The sequence below is a fragment of the Sander lucioperca genome, chromosome 2 (genome assembly GCF_008315115.2).
Source record: "Sander lucioperca isolate FBNREF2018 chromosome 2, SLUC_FBN_1.2, whole genome shotgun sequence".
Lineage (NCBI taxonomy): Eukaryota > Metazoa > Chordata > Actinopteri > Perciformes > Percidae > Sander > Sander lucioperca.
This window is the reverse complement of record NC_050174.1, coordinates 34990572-35014166: the sequence shown is the minus strand read 5'-3', so window position 1 is coordinate 35014166 and position 23595 is coordinate 34990572. Positions and strand designations below refer to the sequence as shown.

General features: G+C 39.1%; 1 long non-coding RNA gene across 1 annotated transcript; it reads right to left on the bottom strand.

The window, feature by feature from the left end:
• Positions 1-6222: 6222 nt before the first annotated feature.
• On the bottom strand, positions 6223-22553 carry LOC118494082. Its single transcript, XR_004896147.1, has 3 exons — positions 22541-22553; positions 12412-12417; positions 6223-6550 (listed from the first exon to the last, which is right to left on the bottom strand). It is a non-coding gene; the product is annotated as an uncharacterized LOC118494082 (long non-coding RNA).
• Positions 22554-23595: the final 1042 nt, after the last annotated feature.

Below are 23595 nucleotides of genomic sequence, written 5' to 3'. Positions count from 1 at the left end.
TATGTGTGTGTGTGTGTATGTGTGTATGTGTGTCTGCATGTGTGTGTGCATGTGTGTGTTGTGTTTGCGTGTGTGTTTCTGCATATGTGTGTTGGTGTGTGTGTGTGTGCGTGTCTGCATATATGTGTGTGTGCGTGTGTGCATGCATGTGTGTTTTGGTGTGTGTGTGTATGTGTGTGTCAGTGTGTGCATGTCTGTGTGTGTGTTTGCGTGTGTGTTTTTGTTTTTGTGTGTCTGTTTGTGTCTGTGTGTGTGTGTGTGTGTGTGTGCGCCTCTGTGTGTGAGAAAAGACAGACAAAATATAATGTTTTTCATGTCTGGTGAAAAGTGCTGTGTCATGCTATAAAGATTATTACAACATTACGTTACATCTCATTTAGCTTACACTTTTATCCAAAGCAACTTCCATTTGCTATATATGTCAGATGTAACACGGCTCAAAGTGGGCTTCGAACCTGGGTCTCCAAATCCAAGGGCATTTGTCATAAAAGAAAACAGAAAAGGAAAAAAAACAGGAAAGAAAACAAATTGCTATAGGGATTGAGTGTTCTGCTTAAGGACACATCAGTTAATGTAGCAGAATAAGATTTGAACCCAGGTCTTCCATGTCAAAGGTATGTGTACCACTACACTATGATTGAAAAGTGTTAGAGTTGGAAGCTAAACTGCATTATCTAAGTGAAGAGCTAAAATACATTGTTAGAAAAGCTGGAAGATGAACTGTAATACTGTCAAAGATGAAAGTTGAAATGAATTACCTGAAAATGTCTTAATGTTTAAAAAAGTATAAATAGTAGAAAAAGTTGAAGAAGTCCTATCATTAGCTGAAAGAGCTGAACATTTTAAAAGGTGAATGGTTTTAATAGCTGAATGTATGCAGAAGTTACGGAGAGCCAAAATAAAACGTCAATAGCTGATTTGTTAAAGCTAAACTGGTTGAGTAGCTTAAATCCGTAACAATAAGTTGAAGTAGTGAGAATAGCTGAAAAAGGGAAATAACATCTTGGTCAGAGACACATTGACAGGTGTACCACAGTGGGATTTGAACCCATGCCTCCCACACCAAAGGTATACAACATATCCACTATGCTATCATCAGTATAGCTGACTGGAGTTCCTTCAGCTCTAATAAAGCCTTTCTTTGATCTGTCATTCCCACACCTGTTGTTAATATGTCAGCTGTGGCACGCTACAGCTATTCAGAGACAGATTTTTTGAAAAAGGGGAAATTGTAAGGATTGGAAAAGATGTAGAACATTGTGACGTCTGAGTATATTTTCTAACTGATAATGACTCACAAATGCAGAAATGTCTGAAAAGGCTGAAAGACTGCTGCTGCTGTCTGTGAAAGTGTTGTCATGGTGACGAGTGTTTATAAACATCCTTTGAACAGTTAACGACCGTGTCACCTGCTGTTAAACTGCACCACACCTGCTAATGCTGAGTGAGAGACAGTGTGAGAGAACCCTTCAAACAACCCTTCAAACAAGCCTTAATAAATGCACAACAGTACATGCTATCGAAACACCGACTTCACCGTTAGAGACACAAGACCTTTGTGAACGTATTCATGTAAGATTTATGTTGATAAACTTAAAAATGTGGGCATATCAGCGATTTAAAAAAGTGGTTCGCTCTGCGTTTCGCTGGGAAATGTGGAGGACATTTAACATGGCCGTGAATGGAGGGAGATGTGGATCTCTTGTTGTTTGGAAGCTCATCGAGCCGAAACTATAAGGCGTATCGCATAACTGAGCACATTGGCTGAAACTAGACAAAAATACCTACGTTTTGATGTATAAATTGTGTATGACAAGTAGATATTGTGGGCGTGAGAGCAATTTATAGAGAGGGGACAAAGATATTTTTTCTAAGGTGCTGCACTCTAGCGATGACATCATCCACTCTGACAGACGCCACACACACTCACTAGAAATGCAGAAAGATCCTGAAATGATCACTAAACTTAAACAGCTTTTTCACAAAAACTGTAAAAGATATCAAACTGAAAAGCCATAGCCTAATACCTGAATATGTTGTGAACATTTTAAAGTTTGTTTGGCGTCTGTAGGTGAAAGTATGAAGGAGCTGAAAATTTTGGGAGTGAGAAACGTTGAAAAAATGAAATGACATCTTGATCAGTGACACATTAACTGATGTACCCCAGTGGGATTTGAACCCGGATCTCCTACACCAAAGGTATGTGCCCTATCCACTACACTATCATCTGTATAGATCACAAAAGTTCCTTTAGCACTTATAAAGCCTGTCTTTGATCATTAATCACCACACCTGCTAATGAGTGGGAGACAGTGTGAGAGAACCGTAGGTTCTTTATTTAGAATTGTAGGTGAAAGTATGAACGGGCTGAAAATGTTGGGAGCGGAAGAAAACTTTTTTGAAGCATGATCTCATTGACTTCAATGTTAAAAAAAAAAGTGTTAAAAAGCTTAATATTTTAAAAAGTATAAATAGTAGAAAAAAAGTTGAAGAAGTCCCGTCATTAGCTGAAAGAGGTGAACATTTTAAAAGTTGAATGGTTTTAATAGCTCAACGTATGCAGAAGTTACGGAGAGCAAAAAATCGTACGGAAGAGGGAATGAAAACAAGAAACAGACAAACAGACAGAGACAGACAGACCAGACAGAGAGAAACAAATACAGAGACATGGACAGACAGAGAGAGACAGAGACAGGGAGAAACAGAAACAGACAGAGACAGACAGACAGAGAGAAACAAACAGACAGACAGACAGAGAGAGACAGAGACAGGGAGAAAGAGAAACAGACAGACAGAGAGACAGAGAGAGACAGAGACAGGGAGAAACAGAAACAGACAGACAGAGACAGGGAGAAACAGAGACAGAGACAGACAGACAGACAGACAGAGACAGACAGAGACAGAGACAGAGACAGACAGAGAGAGAGAGACAGAGACAGAAAGCGACAGAGAGAGAGACAGAGACAGACAGAGAGAGACAGAGACAGACAGGGACAGACAGAGACAGAGAGGCAGAGACAGACAGACAGAGAGAAACAAACAGACAGACAGAGAGAGACAGAGAGAGAGACAGAGACAGAGAGAGACAGAGAGACATAGACAGACAGGGAGAGACAGAGACAGACAGAGAGACAGAGACATAGAGAGAGACAGACAGACAGAGAGACAAACAGAGACAGAGACAGACAGAGACAGACAGAGACAGAGAGACAGACAGACAGAGAGAGACAGAGACAGAGAGACAGACAGAGACAGACAGAGACAGAGAGAGACAGAGAGACAGAGACAGAGACAGAAAGACAGAAGTGGAACACTAAAGATATAGACTAATGTTCATATTACTGCCTGTAGTATTCAATTCAACTGTCTGTGAAAGTGTTGTCATGGTAATGTATGACCAGTGAAAACACCCTTTGAAGTCTGTGATGAGATCTCTTTGATCTTTAATCAGGTTAACGACCGTGTCACCTGCTGAAACTGTCAGCTGTGCCCCACTGGAGCTGTTCAAAGACAGAGCAAGCTCTCAAATAAAGCCTCAGACTGCTAAAATGATAAGGGCTATCGGTGAAATGATGTAATCGTGACCACCACAAGGCCTTTGTGAACGTATTCATGTAAAATTTATGTTGATAAACTTAAAAATGTGGGCATATCAGCGATTTAAAAAAGTGGTTCGCTCTGCGTTTCGCTGGGAAATGTGGAGGACATTTAACATGGCCGTGAATGGAGGGATATGTGGAACTCTTGTCATTTGGAAGCTCATCGAGCCAAAAGTATAAGGCATTGACTTCAATGTTAAAAAAAAGTCATAAAAAGCTTAATATTTTAAAAATAATAAATAGTAGAAAAAAGTTGAAGAAGTCCCATCATTAGCTGAAAGAGCTGAACATTTTAAAATTTGAATGGTTTTAATAGCTGAACGTATGCAGAAGTTACAGAGAGCCAAAAAACGTACGGAAGAGGGAATAAGAAAAAGAAAAATAAACAAAATGGCCGACAGGAACAACAATAGTTGGAATGCTGCTGAACAGCATTCCCACTAACTAGAAAATGCATTTCCTGCGGAAAATGCGTGGGAATGCTGAATAGCTGAATTGCTAAAGCTAAACTGGTTGAATAGCTTAAATCAGTCAGAAGAAGTTGAAGTAGTGAGAATAGTTGAAAAAGTGGAAATCGTTTTAATACATATGAATTTCATTAAAAAGTTCAAAGCTTATGCTAAACTGAACTGTTGGCTTCAAAAGTTGAACAATGACAAAATATGTAAAACATTGTGAGGTTTGTGTTTATTTTCTAACTGATAATGAATAAGTAGAGAAGACTCACAAATGCAGAAATATAAAACAAATTGTATGAAAAACCTTAAAGTTCAAATGCATTGCACTATACTGCTGAAAAATCTTGAAAATTGTCAGAGTTAGAAGCTGAACTGCATTACCTAAATAAGTGAAGAGCTAAAACACATAGTTAGAAAAGCTGGAAGCTGAACTATAATACTGTCAAAGTTGAAAGTTGAAATGAATTGCCTGAAAAGGCTGAAAGAAAAAATACTTTGTATTATTATTATCAGACATTAAACACTGCATAGAACGAAAAAGCATCAATTTTTCTGAGATGAGATGGGAAATATATTGGGTAAAAAGAAGGGGGCTGAACAACTTTGCACTGAAAAGGAAAAATTAAATGCATTAATGACAACCATGTTCTAAAAAACATAATATACAATGATATTAAGGCATCGAAAATGCCTAAATATGGGTTGTTAGTTAATATGTTAGCTGAAGTTAACTGAAACAATGAAAGTCTGAGGTCTTTAAAGTAACTTTTATATTGAGTAATACTGTTGGAGTTTGCCCATCAAACACCATAGTGTTTGATGGGCAAACATATTCTGCATGTTACAATTAACAACAGTCCTGACATTATGTACATGAAAACAATGGCATGATCTGGAAAATGGAAAGGTAATGAAATGGTGTGTGGATCTTTGTAAGATATTGTGAAAAATAGATCATTGGTCTCACTATTTTAACAGATGATGCAGACAGTTGACCTGCTTACAAATATATTTTAATTTCATTCAATTATATTACTGTTTTGGGTCAAAACTGTTGTAGTAATTAACACCATAATTAATATGTTTCAAAATGCAGTTGAAGTATCAGCAGTAATAAATTACAGGAAGTCATATCAGCAGTTCAAATACAAACAAGCGTGATACAATGTGCATACTGATAATAATAATATTTCAAATCATTTCAAATGACAAATGCATGTAGGAAGAGGAGTTTTCAAAAAACAAAGTACCAAAGAATAAAATTTGGAAATGCCCTCTAACAGTCTGTAAAGATGATAGCTGACTTTAACAGATGAATAAAAACACAAAGAAAAAAGGTCTTGTACCTAATACCAAAAGTAAGTGAGTGAAACATGTATTAATAACAAATTGGTTACTAGCAAAACCAAAATCCATAATGCCTAAACAGTAATTGTTTTCTACTACTTCTACATCAGTCATTTATCTGTTAGAAAACAGATCACGAGGGAAAGGAAAGGTTGATATGAAAAATAAATGAATTATATTAATTGTGATCAAATAAAAAAAATAAGCATGCACTTCTGAGGCATTTAAGTTAGATATTAATAAATAAATAAAATAAAATTGTTGTCATACTGTTTAGAAAGGAAGCCAGTGTGCCCGACGGGTATGTTCCAATGGTTTAGAATATATATATATTTTTTTATTTTTATTTTTTTTTAAATAAATAAAAAGAAAAGAAAAATACAATAAAACAATTCTTGCAAAACCAAAATCCATAGTGCCTAAACAGTAATTGTTTTTCTACTAGTTTTGTAAGGCAGGGCCCAACAATATACAGTGGTGTGAAAAAAGTGTTTCCCCCCTTCCTGATTTCTTATTTTTTTTGCATGTTTGTCACACTTAAATGTTTCACATCATCAAACAAATTTAAATATTAGTCAAAGTTAACACAAATAAACACAAAATGCAGTTTTTAAATGAAGGTTGTTGTTATTAAGGGAAAACAAAATCCAAACCTACATGGCCCTGTGTGAAAAAGTGATTGCGCCCTAAATCTAATAACTGTTTTGGCCACCCTTAGCAGCAACATATGCAATCAGGTGTTTGCATTAACTTGCATTGAGTCTTTTACAGCGCTGTGGAGGGATTGTGGCCCACTCGTCTTTGCAGAGTTGTTGTCATTCAGCCACATTGAAGGGTTTTCAAGCATGAACTGCATTGTTAAGGTCATGCCACAGCTTCTCAATAGGATTCAGGTCAGAACTTTGACTAGGCCACTCCAAAGTCTTCATTTTGTTTTTCTTCAGCCATTCAGAGTTGGAATTGCTGGTGTGCTCTGGATCATTGTCCTGCTGCAGAATGCAAGTTCGCTTCACCTTGAGGTCACAAACAGATGGCCGGACATTCTCCTTCAGGACTTTTTGGTAGACAGCAGAATTCATGGTTCCATTTATCACAGCAAGTCTTCCAGGTCCTGAAGCAGCAAAACAGCCCCAGACCATCACATTACTGTTATTATGTTCTTTTTCTGAAATGCGGTTGTCTCATCAGTCCACAGAGTATTTTCCCAAAGGTGTTGGGGATCATCAAGTTTTCTGGCAAAAATGAGGCGAACCTTAATGTTCTTTTTGCTCAGCAATGGTTTTCGTCTTGGACCTCTGCCATGCAGGCCATTGTTGCCCAGTCTCTTTCTTATGGTGGAGTCATGAACACTGACCTTAACTGAGGCAAGTCAGGCCTGCAGTTCTTTGGATGTTGTTGTGGGGTCTTTTGTGACCTCTTGCATGACTCATCACTGTGCTCATGGGGTAGGTTTGGTCAGCCAGGCACTCCTGAGAAGTTATGTTTTTACTTTGTTTACTTGTGTTATCTTTGTCTTATATTTAAATTTGTTTGATGATCTGTAACATTTAGGCTAAGTGTGACAAACATGCAAACAAAATAACAAATCAGGAAGGGGGCAAACACTTTTTCACACCGCTGTATATTGTTCCCATCAGTAGGCCTATGTCCTATCAACTAAACTAACTGAAAGTTAAATTAAATATATCAATTGTGATAAAATCAAATGGCTCCATAGTGTATCTTTCAATATACAACATTGTTAAGGTCGGCTTCACTCTGCCTGCGTGGCGTGAGCGTGGCGTTTCTGTTGCGTGTCAGTTGCGTGGCGGCTTGCTTGTCACATGAAAAATAGGCGGCAGTCCTATTTCTAGCATGCACACGTTTTCGGTGCCCATGAGACACATGAGTGGTGTCACGCAGGCAGTGTGTAAGCTCTAACCTGGGAACATGAGAGCCGAAATAGGAACGGACACGCCACGCAGCTGACACGCTCAGGCCACGCAGCCAGTGTGCAGCCGGCCTAAGCCCTACCATTAAAGGCTTTTTACATGGTGGTTAGACTGAGGCTAATATCCCATGTTTGGTTCAAGCTTCAGTCACACTGTACTGACACTTGCTGTCATTTTATCCCAACATTTAACTCAGTTTACTGAAATCCCACACAAATATATATATTTTTTTTTACATCTGTCCTCTCTTCCAGATTCAGTTAGTTCAGATGCATGTAGCAACTAAAGTAACTGAAAAGTTTCCCCCTTCAACTGGCATATATCTGTTAGAAAACAGATAGAGGGAAAACAGAAAGGTGAATTAAAAAAAAAAAAAATTAAAATAAAAGATATGAATTGTCCTGAAACATAAAGATAAGCATAAAATGTATAAATAATATAAGGTGGAGATAAATAATAAAAATAACTAAAAAAGTATTGGTGTCATACTGCTGAGAGAGGCAGCCACTGTGCCGATGGGTCAGTACAGTATGTCTCAAAGGTTTACAATATTGTTCAACCCTACAAATAAAGGCTTTTCACATGGTTAGACCGAAGGCTAAAATCCCAAGTAATGTATCCCGACATTTAGCTCAGTTTACTGAGCCTCAAAATAATGCAGGGTTATCCTTGACTTTGAAGGAAGATAGGGTTAGTCACTTGATTGTCTTCTGACATGATTGAAGACATTAGTTCTTGACTAGTTCTTTTGACAAGGCTTATTTAACCAAGTCATGTGTTTTGGGCATTCTGAAGACAAAACGTTCAGCTTTGATTACACCGACTTAAATTTAAACACTGTTACACCTTTTCAGTAGGGTTTAGATTAGCCCAAGGCCCAGTTTACATGTGAAAATCCTTTAACACGCCTACCAGCTCAAACCCCACACTAATAATTATAATTTTTGTAATATATATTCCATGTCGTCCTTTCCTTTTCCTTCTGTGTGTATATATATATATATATATATATATATATATATATATATATATATATATATATAAAAAATATATATATGTATTTTTTTTATATATATATATATATGTATTTTTTTCTTCCAAGAAAACAGAGAAAGAAGGAAAAGGAAAGGATGACATGAAAAATAAATTAATAAAATAAAAGATATTGTGATGAAATACAAAATAAGGTTACATTGTTTGAATTAGACAAGGTATATATCAATTATCATGTAACAAAAATAAATTGGTATCCTACAGTCATAGTGTCCATGAGTCAGCAGTGTATGTTGCTTATTGTTGAATCTGTCCATTGTTGGCACAAACCAAAACTCTTAATTGTGAAGATGTAAGGGGCTGTAACATTGTGACCTTTGATGATCCAGGGGCTGTGGAACTGCTGCTTTCAGGTATCTGGCCAGTCTTTGGTGGGAGGACAGCATCACTTTTGTGACGTTGACGAGCAGAGGCCTTAGATGGAAAAGTAATGCCAACAGTGTTTTTGTTAGTTCTTTGGACAAAAAGCGAATTTGTACTAAGTTAATAAAAATAATAGTTACCTTTACAACTTGTTTAGGGCAAAGTGTAATGCTGCACTCAGGAGGCGCTGTCTCTCTGACAGCGTAAATTTGGTTCCCCGCATCAGTTCACCTGATCACTCACCAAACGTCAACAGTAGTTAGGCTCTACTGAACTGTGCACAGCATTGGATGCAAAGCTGTGGACGTAGGAAAATGAAGCAGATCCTGACAAGAGAAAATAGAAAGTTGTTGTAATAAACTGCAGACTATGCAAAAAACATGTTCAAAAGTTACATAATACACAATAATTTAATACCTTGAACACAGTGCAATTTTACACAGAGTAGTTTAGGAAGGATGAATGAGGTTCAGCTTCTTGTCATGTTTAGCCTTCTTTAAAGTCCTGATTGTCTCCACTGTGTGAACTGGAGTGATCACAGCAGAGGCAGACCTGCAGCAAAATGTTCATTTAAATGACAATGTACTGCTAGCTGTAACAACGGTGTTGCAAAATTGCTGCGTTTTTACAAAGTGAATACAGGAATAAAGACACAATTAAAGCAATATAGAAAGCACATATGAAATTAGAATCATTACCTTCTGTTGTGAAGACTCTTAAGCGCTGTCAGGTGGAAAGCAGGCAGTGGTGGTCCATTTTTTCAGTTTTTAGAGCCAGAGATAATGTGAAGCAAAGGCAGGCAGGTGTTATCTCATCCTCTGCTTGGAAGAATGACTGGGACTAGCATGAAGGTTAAGGTGTCCCTGTGTGGTCCAACAGTGATTGTCCATTGTTGATGGACAGTTAAGCTGCTGCTGCTGCAGCATCTGTTGTTGGTTGTTGTCGTTCTTCACAGTGATGAAGGAGGTGAGGCCATAGCTGGCGGTGTCCTCACAGAGGACACAGGAGAACTGTGTCTCTCGTCCAGGGGAAAGTAAACGTAATGAGTTATAGTCTATAACAGCCACCCACCCTGAAATTGGGTGGCATGTAAATGTGGGGTTTCAGCTGGTAGGTACCAATACACCAGAAAGTGCCTGTTACATATAGAACACGTACTTTCTGATGTATTTCTGCTAGCGTAAATGATAGCAGCTGTGTACAATGCTGTACACAGCTGCTGAATGTTTAGGGCTGTACTTGGGATGTACAGCCCAATATATCTTGTAAATATATCTCATAATAATACGGTTACCTGAAACAATTATGACCAATCACATTATCCAATACTGCCAAAACTTAACATTACCAAACAAAATGAGACCAACAACAATGAGGTATCCTAAAAAAAACACAACATAATGCTCAGTGGATTTTTGACATCTGGTACTGCTGCAAATAAGACACCTTTAAATTATTAGACCATAATGTATTTTATCATTGCAGATTTCATTAATTTAGTTTTTTAAATCAAACTGTTATCACTTTTGGTATTAGGTACAGACCTTTTTTTCTTTGCTGCCATCTTTATGAACTGTTAAAGGACATGACACAGTATACAGGATTATGATAACTGTAATACGTTCTCATCACACCAGAGTGGAGACAGTGCTGCGGTTTAGAGATGAAAATGAGGTCCAGAAGTGTGTTCTTATCTGTGGTGGCAGCAGTGATGACTTGAACATATCCCCGGGACTGAAACAGCTCAAGGATTGGCTTACTTGCGTTGGATAAGTGATTCTCATTGAAATCCCCACAGACAATGATAGGGTGGCAATCCATGACCTCCAATGAGTCCAACAGGCTTCCCAGGTTTGACAGAAACGATGTCACACTGTAGTCCGGAGGTCTGTACACAGCTGCAATCAAAGCACTCACTGGGGCTTCAACCTTCAGAGCCAAAAACTCAAGGTCAGTGACATTATGTATGTACTGTTTTTCACGTACTTGAATGTGCTCTTTCACATAAACTGCAACGCCACCACCACGTTTGTTGGCCATCTGTGGAACATTTGTGTAGGACAGGTGTCTGTTGCGTTTGAACATAGTGTAGCCCTCTAAATGGAGACTGTCTGCAACAAAGGAGCCTTGTAGGTGAGTTTCTGTGAGACACAAAACATCTGCTAGACACAGTTCATGGTGGCTCTTGATGTCATTCACGTGGCATGGCAAACCTTCTGTGTTATGGTGAACAATGGTCAGAGTGTCATGTCCGTTCACAGCCTGTGAGATTTTGAGAAGAGGCATCATGTTATCCAAATTGACTTGTCTCATGGTCCGTAGGGCTTCAGTGATTTGTGGGTTGGCATATATTTTACTCTCGTCCATATCCAGAATGTGCAGTCCGCTGAGAGAGGTCACTCTGCTGACAGCTACGTAAGCCATGCCAGGTTCAAAAATGTGTTTCAGTGACACTACAGCTGATGTCCTTGTCATACCTTGAACCTTATGAATCGTACAAGCAAAGGCCAGTTTAACAGGAAACTGTCTGCGTACCACTCCTTTCTGTTTCATTTTCTCCTCTGCTCTGTCGATGTACACTAGATTGTCTGGTCCTCCTGGTGCTCTGTTACGATAATTCCTTCCAGCTGTTTCATCATCCATCTTGAGCCCGAGCATAGTGACATGTGCGACACCATTTTGTTCAGAGGATATTACCCTGACTAGCGTAGCGAAAGATCCATTCACCAATCCTTGAGACACGTCTATGTTTCTGGTGAGCATGACTCTAACACCTTCAGCTACGTTTAGCATATCTGGTAACTCATTTCTGTTTCCTTTAAATGGTTTGGCTTGTCGTGCCATTCTGCCTGTCTGTGGATCCTTTTTGTAGTCATCTGCATCAATCTTGGTGATGTGAGAATGGAGCAGAGCTAACATTGCAGAGTTGTGTGAATCAACTTGTTTATTAGTTGCAAAAATGTGTAGCACATCAGTTGGACACAGTTCTGGTTCAGTGACGGCCTGTGACAACAAAGCTCTGTCTGCCTCGGACAACTCCTCTGACTTTTCTTTCACACGGATCCTGTTCAACATCTCTGCAAAGGCAACATCATCCTTCTGACGCATAATCTCAGTCAGAGTGATCATCTGAAAGTGTTCCTGCCACAGGTCAATCTCACTTGGGTCATACACGCAGAGAGCCTTGGACTGTCGCACTGGTGGAAGCTGAAAAAAATCTCCAACAGCTATTACCGACATTCCTCCGAATGGTCTCTGACTGCCTTTGATCTGTTTGAGTCTCGCATCAACATAGGCAAAAAGGGGCTTTGAAACCATGGACACTTCATCAATGATGAGGATTTCAGCATTTAAAAGTTCAGATCTGACTTCATCCAAATTGTTACCAAGGCCTTGAAATGGAGGTTTTAGGCTTCTCGGAAGTTTGAGTAATGAGTGCAGTGTGGAGCCTGATATGTTGAAGGCTGCAGTTCCAGTGAATGCGGTCAACAGGACAGTTGGGTTTGATATATCGGCCTCCTCAGCGCGTCTCGGCAGTTTGCACAGTATCTTAGATGCCTCAGAGTAGATGCATTTGATTAAATGTGACTTTCCTGTTCCAGCGCCACCATTGATGTAAAAGAAGAACTGCTGCGGATTTAGGCCACAGATTCGCTTTACACACCACTCTCTTACTGCATAAAACACACAGGCTTGTCTCTGGTTCAGATTCTGATACATTTGGCGTAACAGTATGGGATCAAATGCAGGGGGTTCTCTGATGGCTCTGATTTCTGTTGCAGCATTAGCCTGATTACTGTATTCCGGGACATTATCTTGTTCATTTTCACAATCTGGCTCTCTTGCCTCCAGTTCTTCAATACACTCCAACCTCACAACTTCCGATTCTGGCGCCAGATTACACCATTCATCAATCACACCTCTGTTCTGCTCAAACTCCTCAACAGCATTCTCAATCTCGTCACTGTTTTTCTCATATTTGTCTCTGTTTCGTTTCACAATGTGTTGGACACTCTCCAGATGATCACAACCTGGTAGTTGCACACATCCATTACTATAAAATGACTCATATGTGGGGTAATACGGTCTTTTCAGTTCCTGCTCTGATCGGTAGGGAACGTACAGTTTCAGTAACGTGCCGTAAAACTTCTCAGGATATTTTTCCTTGGATGTACGGTAAAATCTGATGATAGCAGGCTTATCGTCTTTCCGCCTTTGCACAAATCCCATCTCATTCAGGAGGGGCAAAACATTTTTACCTTTCGTCTGTTTGCCATAGACAATTCTGCAAGTAGCTGCAAAATCAGCCAAACACATCTCCTCAAACTCCAGTGTTTCAGGTCTGGCTTTGTACTTGTCAGTCAAAGACGTCATCCACACATCTGAACATTCAGGTGTTGTGTTTTCCAGGGACGAGAGGGGGCGACTCATTTTCACTGCGTTGTCATCTGTCGGTATGAATACGACACCACGTGAACACTTCTTCATGTTAATTCCACATGCACGACTCACATATTCCTGAGCGCTGACCTCTCTTTTTTTGGAATACGCCTGCATTATTTCCCTCATTTCATCACATTCATTGACGTTGTCTCTGTTGGAGTTTTCGATGACTGTTTTGAGGTACTCAGAGAGTCCAGATTCTTTTTTGGTAATGTAGCTGGTCAGATATATGATGCACGAATATGCGTTGAGAATATAACTGACATCAATATTGGCATTCCAGGCTTCAAGTAGATGTGGATTATATCCATTTACCCAGCAGTCCTTGGGGTCACGCTTCAGAATGACTGCACTGGATTTATTCACCATGTTAAGGCATTGTTCGTACTCACTGTATGTCAGATTGCATTGAGCTAGGAGCTGCTGCAAACTCAGAGAGGCCGTTTCAGGTTCATTCAAAAGCAAGTTAAGTGGTTGGAGTTTTTGCTTTGCTTTTTCCACTTCCACTGGATCGATGCACTCACCAGGTCTCGTTATCACTGTGTTTCTGACAGGTGGTTTAGGAAATCCAAATCTGCATCCTGAGTTGACACTTTTGAAACATGTCCTTGAATGATTTTTGCTGTGTGTCTGCACTTCTGTGACTTTCTTGTACAGATCAGGTTGTGTATGTGGGTCTGGCAGCTCAGCTGTGATGTATTGGGACACAAAATCTAACACAGTCTGATCGTCTTCTTCGTCAAAAACAGGAGCACCATCAACCCATATGAGACAGTGTATGTGTGGACTTCCGCGATGCTGAAACTCAACTCGGTAAAAGAAGTCAACGACTCTGCCTAGGGGCTCTGCAGGAGATAAGAGCAAATCCCTGAATAATGCCTCAACACGCTTATCAAACATGCGCATTGCTGTCACAGGATTGCTTCGCAGTATGTCACACTTAGCTGACCAGTCAAGCCCTTCAAAATCGACATCTTCACCTTGCTGGCCATCGCATTTCAGCTGCAGAAAACGTACAGAAGAATGTAGGAGTTCCCAACTGTCTGATCATGGCAAAAAGATCTCTTGTAGTTTTCTCCCAATAGGCTGGAGTTCCCCTTAAAGGTTGCATAAATCTCACGGCGTCCTTGTTTCGCACCAGTCTCTCCACCTCACGTTTATCTTGCAACATTCCCGAGGTAATATTTCTTCCATCCCTCGTAAACGGTTTTCCTTTCCTTAACTGTATTGTCATGCTCGATGTTGCCAAATGCATTTCTGTCACAAACTGTGCAAAGAACAAGAAGTTTGTGTCTCTGGCGAAACGATCATCAACACCAAAAAGCCTTATTTTGAAATATTTACTGGGTGTTAATTTAAGAGGTCTCTCTTCATCCAGTGTGTTCTGACCAGTCGGAAACTGTACAGGGAAAGCCATGGCCTCCAGTTTAGGTGTTTTGAAAAAGTTGACAGGATTATTTCTTTCGGCAGGCGCAACGGAATAGATTCCTTCGCTGAAACATAAAATCTCCTCTGCCACGTCACACGGCTGAAGGCATGATTCCAGAGCGAAACCACCGTTTGGCATGTCACCATGTTCGTCATCATCTCTCTGCTCCTTTGGTTGTTCACCATCACATGACAACATGTCTATATCCTGTTCATTTTCAGGCTCATTTTCTGCCTCACACAAAGCATTACTCTCACACCTGTCAATTTCCATTAAATCAGTTTCATCATAATCATCTTCCTTCATTGTAGCATCCACATCATCATCATCATCTTCATCATCCTCATCAGGAAGTGTTGGATCACATAACTCAGCCTCATCTCTGATAGTTATGTCCTCATACTGTGGGTGTATCTCTTTGAGTTTATGCAGTGCACGCATGAGTTTAGACCATGTTACTGTCTGAAAAAGTTGGTGACCCTTATAACACAATCGTCTCTTCAGTTTTACCCTCATCACCTGAGACTCACTTCTCAGTCTGGGTAATGCTTCTACGGTTTCCTGTACCTCAGACGGGACACACACAACATTTCCTCTTATTAGTCTCTGGCAGCCTTTAGGAAGAGGAATAATCTTGGCAAATGCTATACATCTGGATGCGAGATGCCTTTCCAATATGTTGAGATCTGACAGCTCAGGTGGGATGTCAGCAAGCATTAAGTTGTTGGCTACAGCGAGAGCTGGCATAGCTCCATCTTTAAGATGATCATGACAGGTGTAACAAATCCACTCACTTCTTCTCTCATCAGGCACCTTGCAGTGTTCACAGCCTTCATCGCAAACATGCACATACTTCCCTGTCAAGCAGGCTGCAACTATATGTGGATTTTTGACATAATTTGACCTTGTGCAGGGGCGGACTTGGTTTGGAAACGAGGCTTTGTGGCAGACAGTGCAGACATAGGTGGGACCTTCCTTTATATTTGATCTGAAAACAGAAATGGCCTCTTTGATTAAAGAGTTGTCATTTTCTCTGTCACTCTCACATGTTTGTCGATTTATCCATCTGTATTTCTTTTTTATTTTATTTGCACATCTCATTTTAAACATACTTCTAAACGGAAGGTTGTTCTTAAATCGTTCTCGCATTCTTTGTCTCATTAATTGTCTGTGTCTATCTCTGAAAGCTTTGTCATTTGCATAACGCTGATTTATATAAGATCGCATAAAAGATTGCTGCTTCACTCTGAAGTCAACATCGTTTCTGTAAAACGTCATTCTTTGTCTTTTTTTCATTCTTAACTCAGGGTTGTCTCTGTATGACCTTGACATTCTTTGTCTTTTTTTCATTCTTAACTCAGGGTTATCTCTGTATGAGCTGTTCATTCTTTCTCTTTGTTTTATTCTAAACTCAGGGTTATGTCTGTATGAGCTGTTCATTCTTTCTCTTTTTTTCATTCTTAACTCAGGGTTATCTCTGTATGAGCTGTTCATTCTTTCTCTTTGTTTCATTCTAAACTCAGGGTTTTGTTGGTATTGGGCCGTTAAATAACATTTTTTCTTTGCTTTATATGTTTCATTTGAAGCATAGTTTGTCCTTTCTTTCCTTTTCTGATTCTCCTTTCTTTGTGATAGCTTTTCAGAGAGCAATAGCCTCCTCTTAATCTTTCTCCTTTGCTGTTTATTAAGTTTTTTCAGTTTACATGAGACGTCATCACTGGCCACAGTATTTATTAATGGAACAGTCAAGTTTGACTTACTCTCAGTAGCATTGTGTGATGTAACAGAATTCACACTGAATTCAGTTGATCGTTCTGCTTCAGTTTGACATTCATCAGGCAATATGAAATTAACCTCTTTATGTTTCACAGACGGTACAGACGTGATGGTAGTGGACACTCCCTTTATGTTATCAGAGACATCTGTTGAATCAGTGTTTACCTTTGAAATAGTTGAGTTTGAATCATTCAGCGCAGCATCATGTGATGCGACACCATTTGAGCTGATCTGGCTAGACATTTCTGGTTCAGTTTCCATAGGAGTGAATACTTCATGTACAGATTTGTCACTGATGTGTGCACTCAGGCTTGTCTCCTTTTGAAGAGAAGTTGATACAGCAGCAGTGTGAGTTCTAGGCTGACTGTCTCTGTCTGAGATAGCAGTATTCAGGATGGCAGTGTTCACATTGTAAAACTCCACAGGCTTGAACTCATAGGTACAGGAGGGCTGTGTACCCAACATTCTGTGATACTTCAGAAGGCGATCAATCATATCACTAAGATATGAGAATGTCAGCATGACAGCAGTACCAGGAGTGTGAGAACCAGGGTGGAGGGGCAAACCTTTGGCTGTTCTGGAGTGTGGATCAAAGAAACCGTATCTGCCAGACTTTGTTCTGAATACGACAATACATAATACTCTCATCAGGAGCAATCCATACTGGACATCGGATAGCAAGCAGCTGAGTCCGGCCTCTAGGTCCAGAAAACTGTCTACTGCTCCAGGTAACGGTTCTCCTAATGTGCCATATCTAGACAGTTGTTCCATGTCCACATAATGTGTATGCGTGCGTGCAGGTACTTCGTGAGGGAGCTCATCAGTAGTCAGATAGATGTGATTAGGAAACATTTTCCTGACCTCTTTATACATTGCATTACCTTTATCCAAAACAAGGTCAAGATCTGCTCTGGTAATGTTTTCATTCTCATGAAGGAATGCCAGAAATGTTAGTGAGTTACAGGTACACTGCTGATTTCTGTTTTTACCATATTTAACAGAAGCCTGGCTACGGGATGCACGGACGTGTCTTACAGAAGGCTGACCTGCCGGATTTACACGGTCTGCATGAGAAGTGCCTGCTACACACTGAGGATATCCACTCTTTACATTAGCATAAGATGCCTGTGGTGACACATCACTTTGACCTCTGTGGTTTACCTGGTTAGCTTCAGGAGAAACTGCCACACATCTTTTCTTTACCATGTCAGCATAAGATACCTGTGGTACACCTGGCTCATCACTTTGACCTCTGACTTTTACTGGGGTGACAATAGAAGGCCTTGCTTCACCATCGCTGTGACATCCTCTCTCATCAGCAGAAACCTTTGGTGCATCGCTCTGACTTCCCTGTGTCACACTTTCATCATCACGAGACGCTGCAGCCATCTTCACCTCTCCACAGCTCTGAGGACCAACACATTCTACCTGTTCACCTGTTGTACCCTGAACCTCCTTTGACCGCTGCTGGCGCAGGCTTTGAGCTTGTGACCTCTTACTCTTCCTCGGCATTGTTATGATCCAAAACCACAAATCTTGTTTTATTTTTATTGTAGACAATCAAGACAATAAACACAATATCAATCCCAATATATTACTATTAACTTAGCAGGATAAGGTAGATTAAAGCAGTATCTGCTCTTAGTAATGGTGATTTATATCTCAAGGGTATTCTATTTATAATTATTTTTAAGGAACAATGTCAAATGAATGTTTTTCCAGAAAATCCTTTTCAAGCCTGTAAAGATATTATAGATATTTAGAAGATAAAATTAAAGTTGACGTTTTACACAAACTATATATGGATATATTTCAGTGGTACTTAAGTTTCAATATCTTCAGCAAACTGAAGACCAGTAGTTGATATACTGATATAGGACACAGGAATACGGTTTTAGTATTTTAAGGCACTATCAAGAAATCAGTGCTGATGTTCAAATGCTGTGCTTTTCTAAAAATAACTATGGTATTTGTATATTTAAGGTTTTGTAGATGCCAGATTAAATGTCTTCAACCTTAATATATTCAGAGGTTTATTTTAATATAAGCAAAGAATACAGTTACTCCTTACAGTTGGTTTATTTATTTCACTTCACAAAGGTTTAACCAACAATAAAGCACGTACAAAAGGTGTTGATGCCAACAATGTGGGTGGATCTATAGACGAGGTACAAATATGTAATCAGAGACAAATAACACAATGTATGTAGTGTAATTAGTTTTACACTAGTACTACTCAAGTAAACAAAAACTGATTATGTGTACTCTGGTGTGAAGATATTTGCAGTCAAAACAAACCTTTTGGTTCAGAGCTCCACAGCAACACGGTCCAGGAACAACTACAGTTTTTTTCTTTTATAAATATAGATTTGGACTTCAATTTATTGTTATACTAACAAGAGATAGTTTTCTTCAATGATACAGTTTATGACAGCAACTTCTATTTGGAAATGTACCAGATTTAACTTTGAATTAGTTTTTACAGTCCAATGTTTGTGATAAAAGCTAAACAAAATGTGTGTTATGTATGTGTTTCAAGTCCTTTCAATTAATTTAAATTTAATGAACAAATTCAAAAATACTTTTCTTAATAATTTATTTAATAATGACTGTTACCAAATAGAATAAATTGAAACAATATGGATAATTCAAAAATACAATAATTGAATTTTTGCCAATTGAAAAGATCAAATCAAATGTGAGAGAGAGAGACAGGAGAGGTAGAAAAAGTGCAAGCAGAGAAACTCACAGAACCATAAAACAGAATGACCAAGTACCAAACAACCAATACAACCAAAAATAGATATGTAGCTTTGCAACCAGAACAAATGACTATGATAATCTTTGAACCAGAACCAAATGTAGATAGAGCGGTATAAAATGATAGGAGAGAGGTGAAGAGAACCAATAATATTAGGGATGAGTGGTAGATGTTATAGGAGAGAGGTGAAGAGAACCAATAATATTAGGGATGAGTGGTAGATGTTATAGGAGAGAGGTGAAGAGAACCAATAATATTAGGGATGAGTGGTAGATGTTATAGGAGAGAGGTGAAGAGAACCAATAATATTAGGGATGAGTGGTAGATTTTATAGGAGAGAGGTGAAGAGAACCAATAATATTAAGGATGAGTGGTAGATTTTATAGGAGAGAGGTGAAGAGAACCAATAATATTAGGGATGAGTGGTAGATTTTATAGGAGAGAGGTGAAGAGAACCAATAATATTAGGGATGAGTGGTAGATGTTATAGGAGAGAGGTGAAGAGAACCAATAATAGAGTGGACAGAAGGGCCAGTAAAGACAGATGTGATAGAAGTAGAGGGAGATGGAGATGGAGATGGAGAGGAGCTGGAGGGCAGCTGCACACCTGTAACACAAAATAGAAACATACATTAGTCATACAAAACATCACATGAAAAGTGATTGCTTTAAATATGTGAATATTTCTATATCCAAATTAGTGTGATTTAGCTAAGAGGATTTTAATAGTGTCATTCTTTCACTACGACTTTAGTAGGTGTCTGTATTCAGTGACTTCTGTGTTCAATCACATCATGGGGCAAAATGTTCGCATGTGTGAAGTATACTGTGGAGTGTCCAAGGAGTCACTAACACAGATGGTGAAATACTAACTAAAAGTATGTAGAGTGCACAAGCAGATGTGTACAGTAACGTTAAGACAGTAGTAGTATTTACTGCCGAACAAAGTGTCAAGGCAACACATGTCATAGCAACGACATCATTCATGTGTGTGAACATACTGTCGAGTTGCCACGGGGGTAACCAACACTGATGGTCCAGCAGCAACGTAGAGAGGAGGAGGACAAGAGCATTGGGGGGAGAGAGGAGAGGATTTTCAGTTTCATTTTACAAGACAAGATATTCACAACAGTAATTTATTTTATTAAAGATTTTTTTTTTTACTGTAATATTAATTAAATATCATACATAGTACAATAGTACATACATGCAGTGGTGGAAGAATTATTTAGATCATTCATATAAGTAAATATTTATACATATAGAAATGAGTTCCATTTTGTTTTCTATTGTCCTTTTTATTGTGAACAGCGTGATTTTTTGTTTCGTAGGATAAAAGCAGAGATTGACTTGGTAAATGGATGATGCTCAAAGACTGAGATTATGACCTTTATGATTATTAAAATGTTCAGTTTTGGTTTAGTTATGTTAGTGTAGCTGCTGTTTTTCTTGCAAACTGTTGATTCTTATTTAATTGTATTGCATTATAACTAGACAAAATACAGAACAGTATCACCAAAAAAAGTGTCTCAAAGATGAATGTTCAATCTCTAGACTACAATCTCTAACTGTACAATAGTTGCCTAACCCTATCCTTCCTATACTATCTCCTTGATGTAGAGTCTAAGCATACAGTACAACTATGCCTACTGTTGTACTGGTTTACATTAAACTGTGGCATCTATGATCCTCACCTTTGTCATCCTCTCTGTGCTGCTATTGTGAACTGGAAAAGTGAGGAACGACTGACCGTCTCAGCAAAGAGTGGTGCGCGACCTCGGCTCGCGCGCTACAAATCTGGGCGCACCGGCAAGATCTACGTCATTTTGACGTCATGATGGCGCGCGCCAGGTTGGGAACGGCCAGTATAATGGTACAGATCCATTTGTCCGACACGACTGAAGCGTGGTGTCGCGACGTCATACATCCATGGTTGATGCTCCACGCCCTTGACCGGCAGCTGATTGGACGAACGCCTGACGTGGGTTTGGCTTCTCGAGAATTTCAACAATGTCATGGCGGCTCGTTGAGAATATGATCTAGTATTTTACGAAAATAGTTCACCGAAACGTGTTTCTGAAAACATTTTAAGCGAGAAATAGGCCATACAGTTGCTGAATCTGTCTTTATTTCAGATCGACAAAGGTCAGTTTAAAAGATTTTCGTCTACTTCTACTGGATAGTCACGTTCAACGGATTCATTTGCATAAAGATGGGCATTGGCCAGCTTTTGGACGCGCAGCCCTGCGGCTCGCGTGAAAATAGACCTGGCACGGAGCGGAGCGTAGAGCCGCTTCATGCACACTTCTGGGACGCGCCGTGGCGTGGCTGGTGGAATATCAAGCATTGACTTGAATGGCCGCATTTGGTCGCGGGGCCCACGCACCTCCGGAACGCAGCGCAGACAATACCGAAAATGGAAAGTGGAAAATACCGGTTAGGGCTAAATGCATTTTAATCTTGGATGAGTATTACAATTGGGCTATTTGCCTCTTTGAATGGCACCATTGAAACCTCTGCCAAGGGAGCTGCAATATCAGTTCACATTCCAAATCAGATCACAAATTATGCTTCCGAGACCATGTAGCCTAAGAAATGTTATGACTTCACTTTAGACTATGGGTGCTTGTGTTTAGCTTCTGACAAATTTCAATACTGACAGTTTGCAGACTCAGTTATTCACCATTTCCATAACAAAAGTAGACAATGACTAATTAAATTACATGTAGCTCTAAAGAGGACATCTCTGTAGTATATGAAGTATTATTAATCTTTTAACCAAAGTTCTTTAGTTTAAATTTAGTGCATGTCCACTGTCTGTGATTGCACAGAAATATTCTTAAGGGCTGCAATTTAGGATTATATTTCCAATTATGAAAAAATGCAAGTAGAGTGATTAATTGACAAGTCATTTAGCTAATATTGTTTTTATACGGTAGCCACTGTCTTCCCATTTATATAAATGATAGGTTAAATTAAACAGTTGACACAATAAACTTTAAAATGTTTGATTTTTTTGAGCAGCCAGCAGTGAAGAGACCTAATTCTATTGTTTATTTAAATATGAATGTGTTTTTTTAAAGGCTGCATGGAGTCAGATTTTTCCAGTTGTGATGCTTTGCTGTGATTGTCTATAACTGTTCACTAAATATGATGTAGAAGCCACTTGAGTCTCTGATCTCTTCACTGGACCTAGTAAAACTTAATTGACAACATTGTTAGTATACGGTAAAATCTGTCTACATTCTCATGAGGAAAATGTTCTAGTATAAGAGAAATGTTACTCAAGGAAAAGCACAATTGCATTATAAATTAGGATAGGTAGTAACTATGAACAATGAAATAACATTACATGACATTTATCAAAACAAACAGATGACCCATATTTCACAAATACTAGAATGCACTGGTAAAAAATAGACATGAGACTTATTTCTAAAGGCTGCAAATTAAGTTGGCTAGGTGAAAATAGGGTTTCACAGGCTACCGTTTATTCCCTAGCTGCCATTAACTGCGTTCCCCTGGATAACGCCCAACAAATGTATCAACAGGGGACACAGTATGATAAGAGGTAAGATCAAGACATAGTTGTTGCTATGTACTATGTACTCACAGTATGGGTGTGAAGCAATCAGTGGCAATTCAGTTTCATCAATTACATCCTTATTGTATGGCGTTATATATGTGTCACATTCCTGAGCGAGTAATTGTACGTTTTGAGCACAGAGAACTATATTTTGCAAGCGCATTACATTGCATTTTGAACAGAAATTAACACTCGCAAAAAATTATTCAGTTTGAGTAAACAAAAACCTATTTCGTGCACAATAAATGTATTTGCATGTCTTTTTCTGCTCGCAGGTAGACGCTGCTGTGCTCCGGTCATGTCTCCCTCGCTCTCAACCTCTTCTCTCTACGCGCTCAACTCTAGACACGCTCGCTCAGATTTTCACAGCGTTACAAGTGTGCCACAAAACCAACCAATCGCAGAATCAAAAGGTCAATTCTGATTGGCTGTTCATCTCCAATTAGATCGCAAGTAGCAGGAAAGACATCTACAGAGAAACAGTTTTTGACACAACACCGGCCGTGATGCCCCAGCAAGGGGTATCTCTGCTGTAGCCAGTGGGTACTTGGAAAGATTGTGGAGCAGCTTAACTAATTAAAATAATAATTGAATTATGATTGATTTAAAACAATATATCAGCTAAAACAGCTCAACACATATGTTTAAACATATAGCGAAGTAATCAATGGTAGAAATAAACAGCTAAAAGTGGCCTACTGACTTAGCTAACAGTTGAAATGATTAGCTAAAAGTAATGGATGAATTTTGAAACATTAACCACACTTAAAGTAAAAGGCCTAGCTAGCTAGTAGAATTTCTGACCAAACCAACCTAAATGTTTACAGTTCAATTGCATGAAAATGTAAG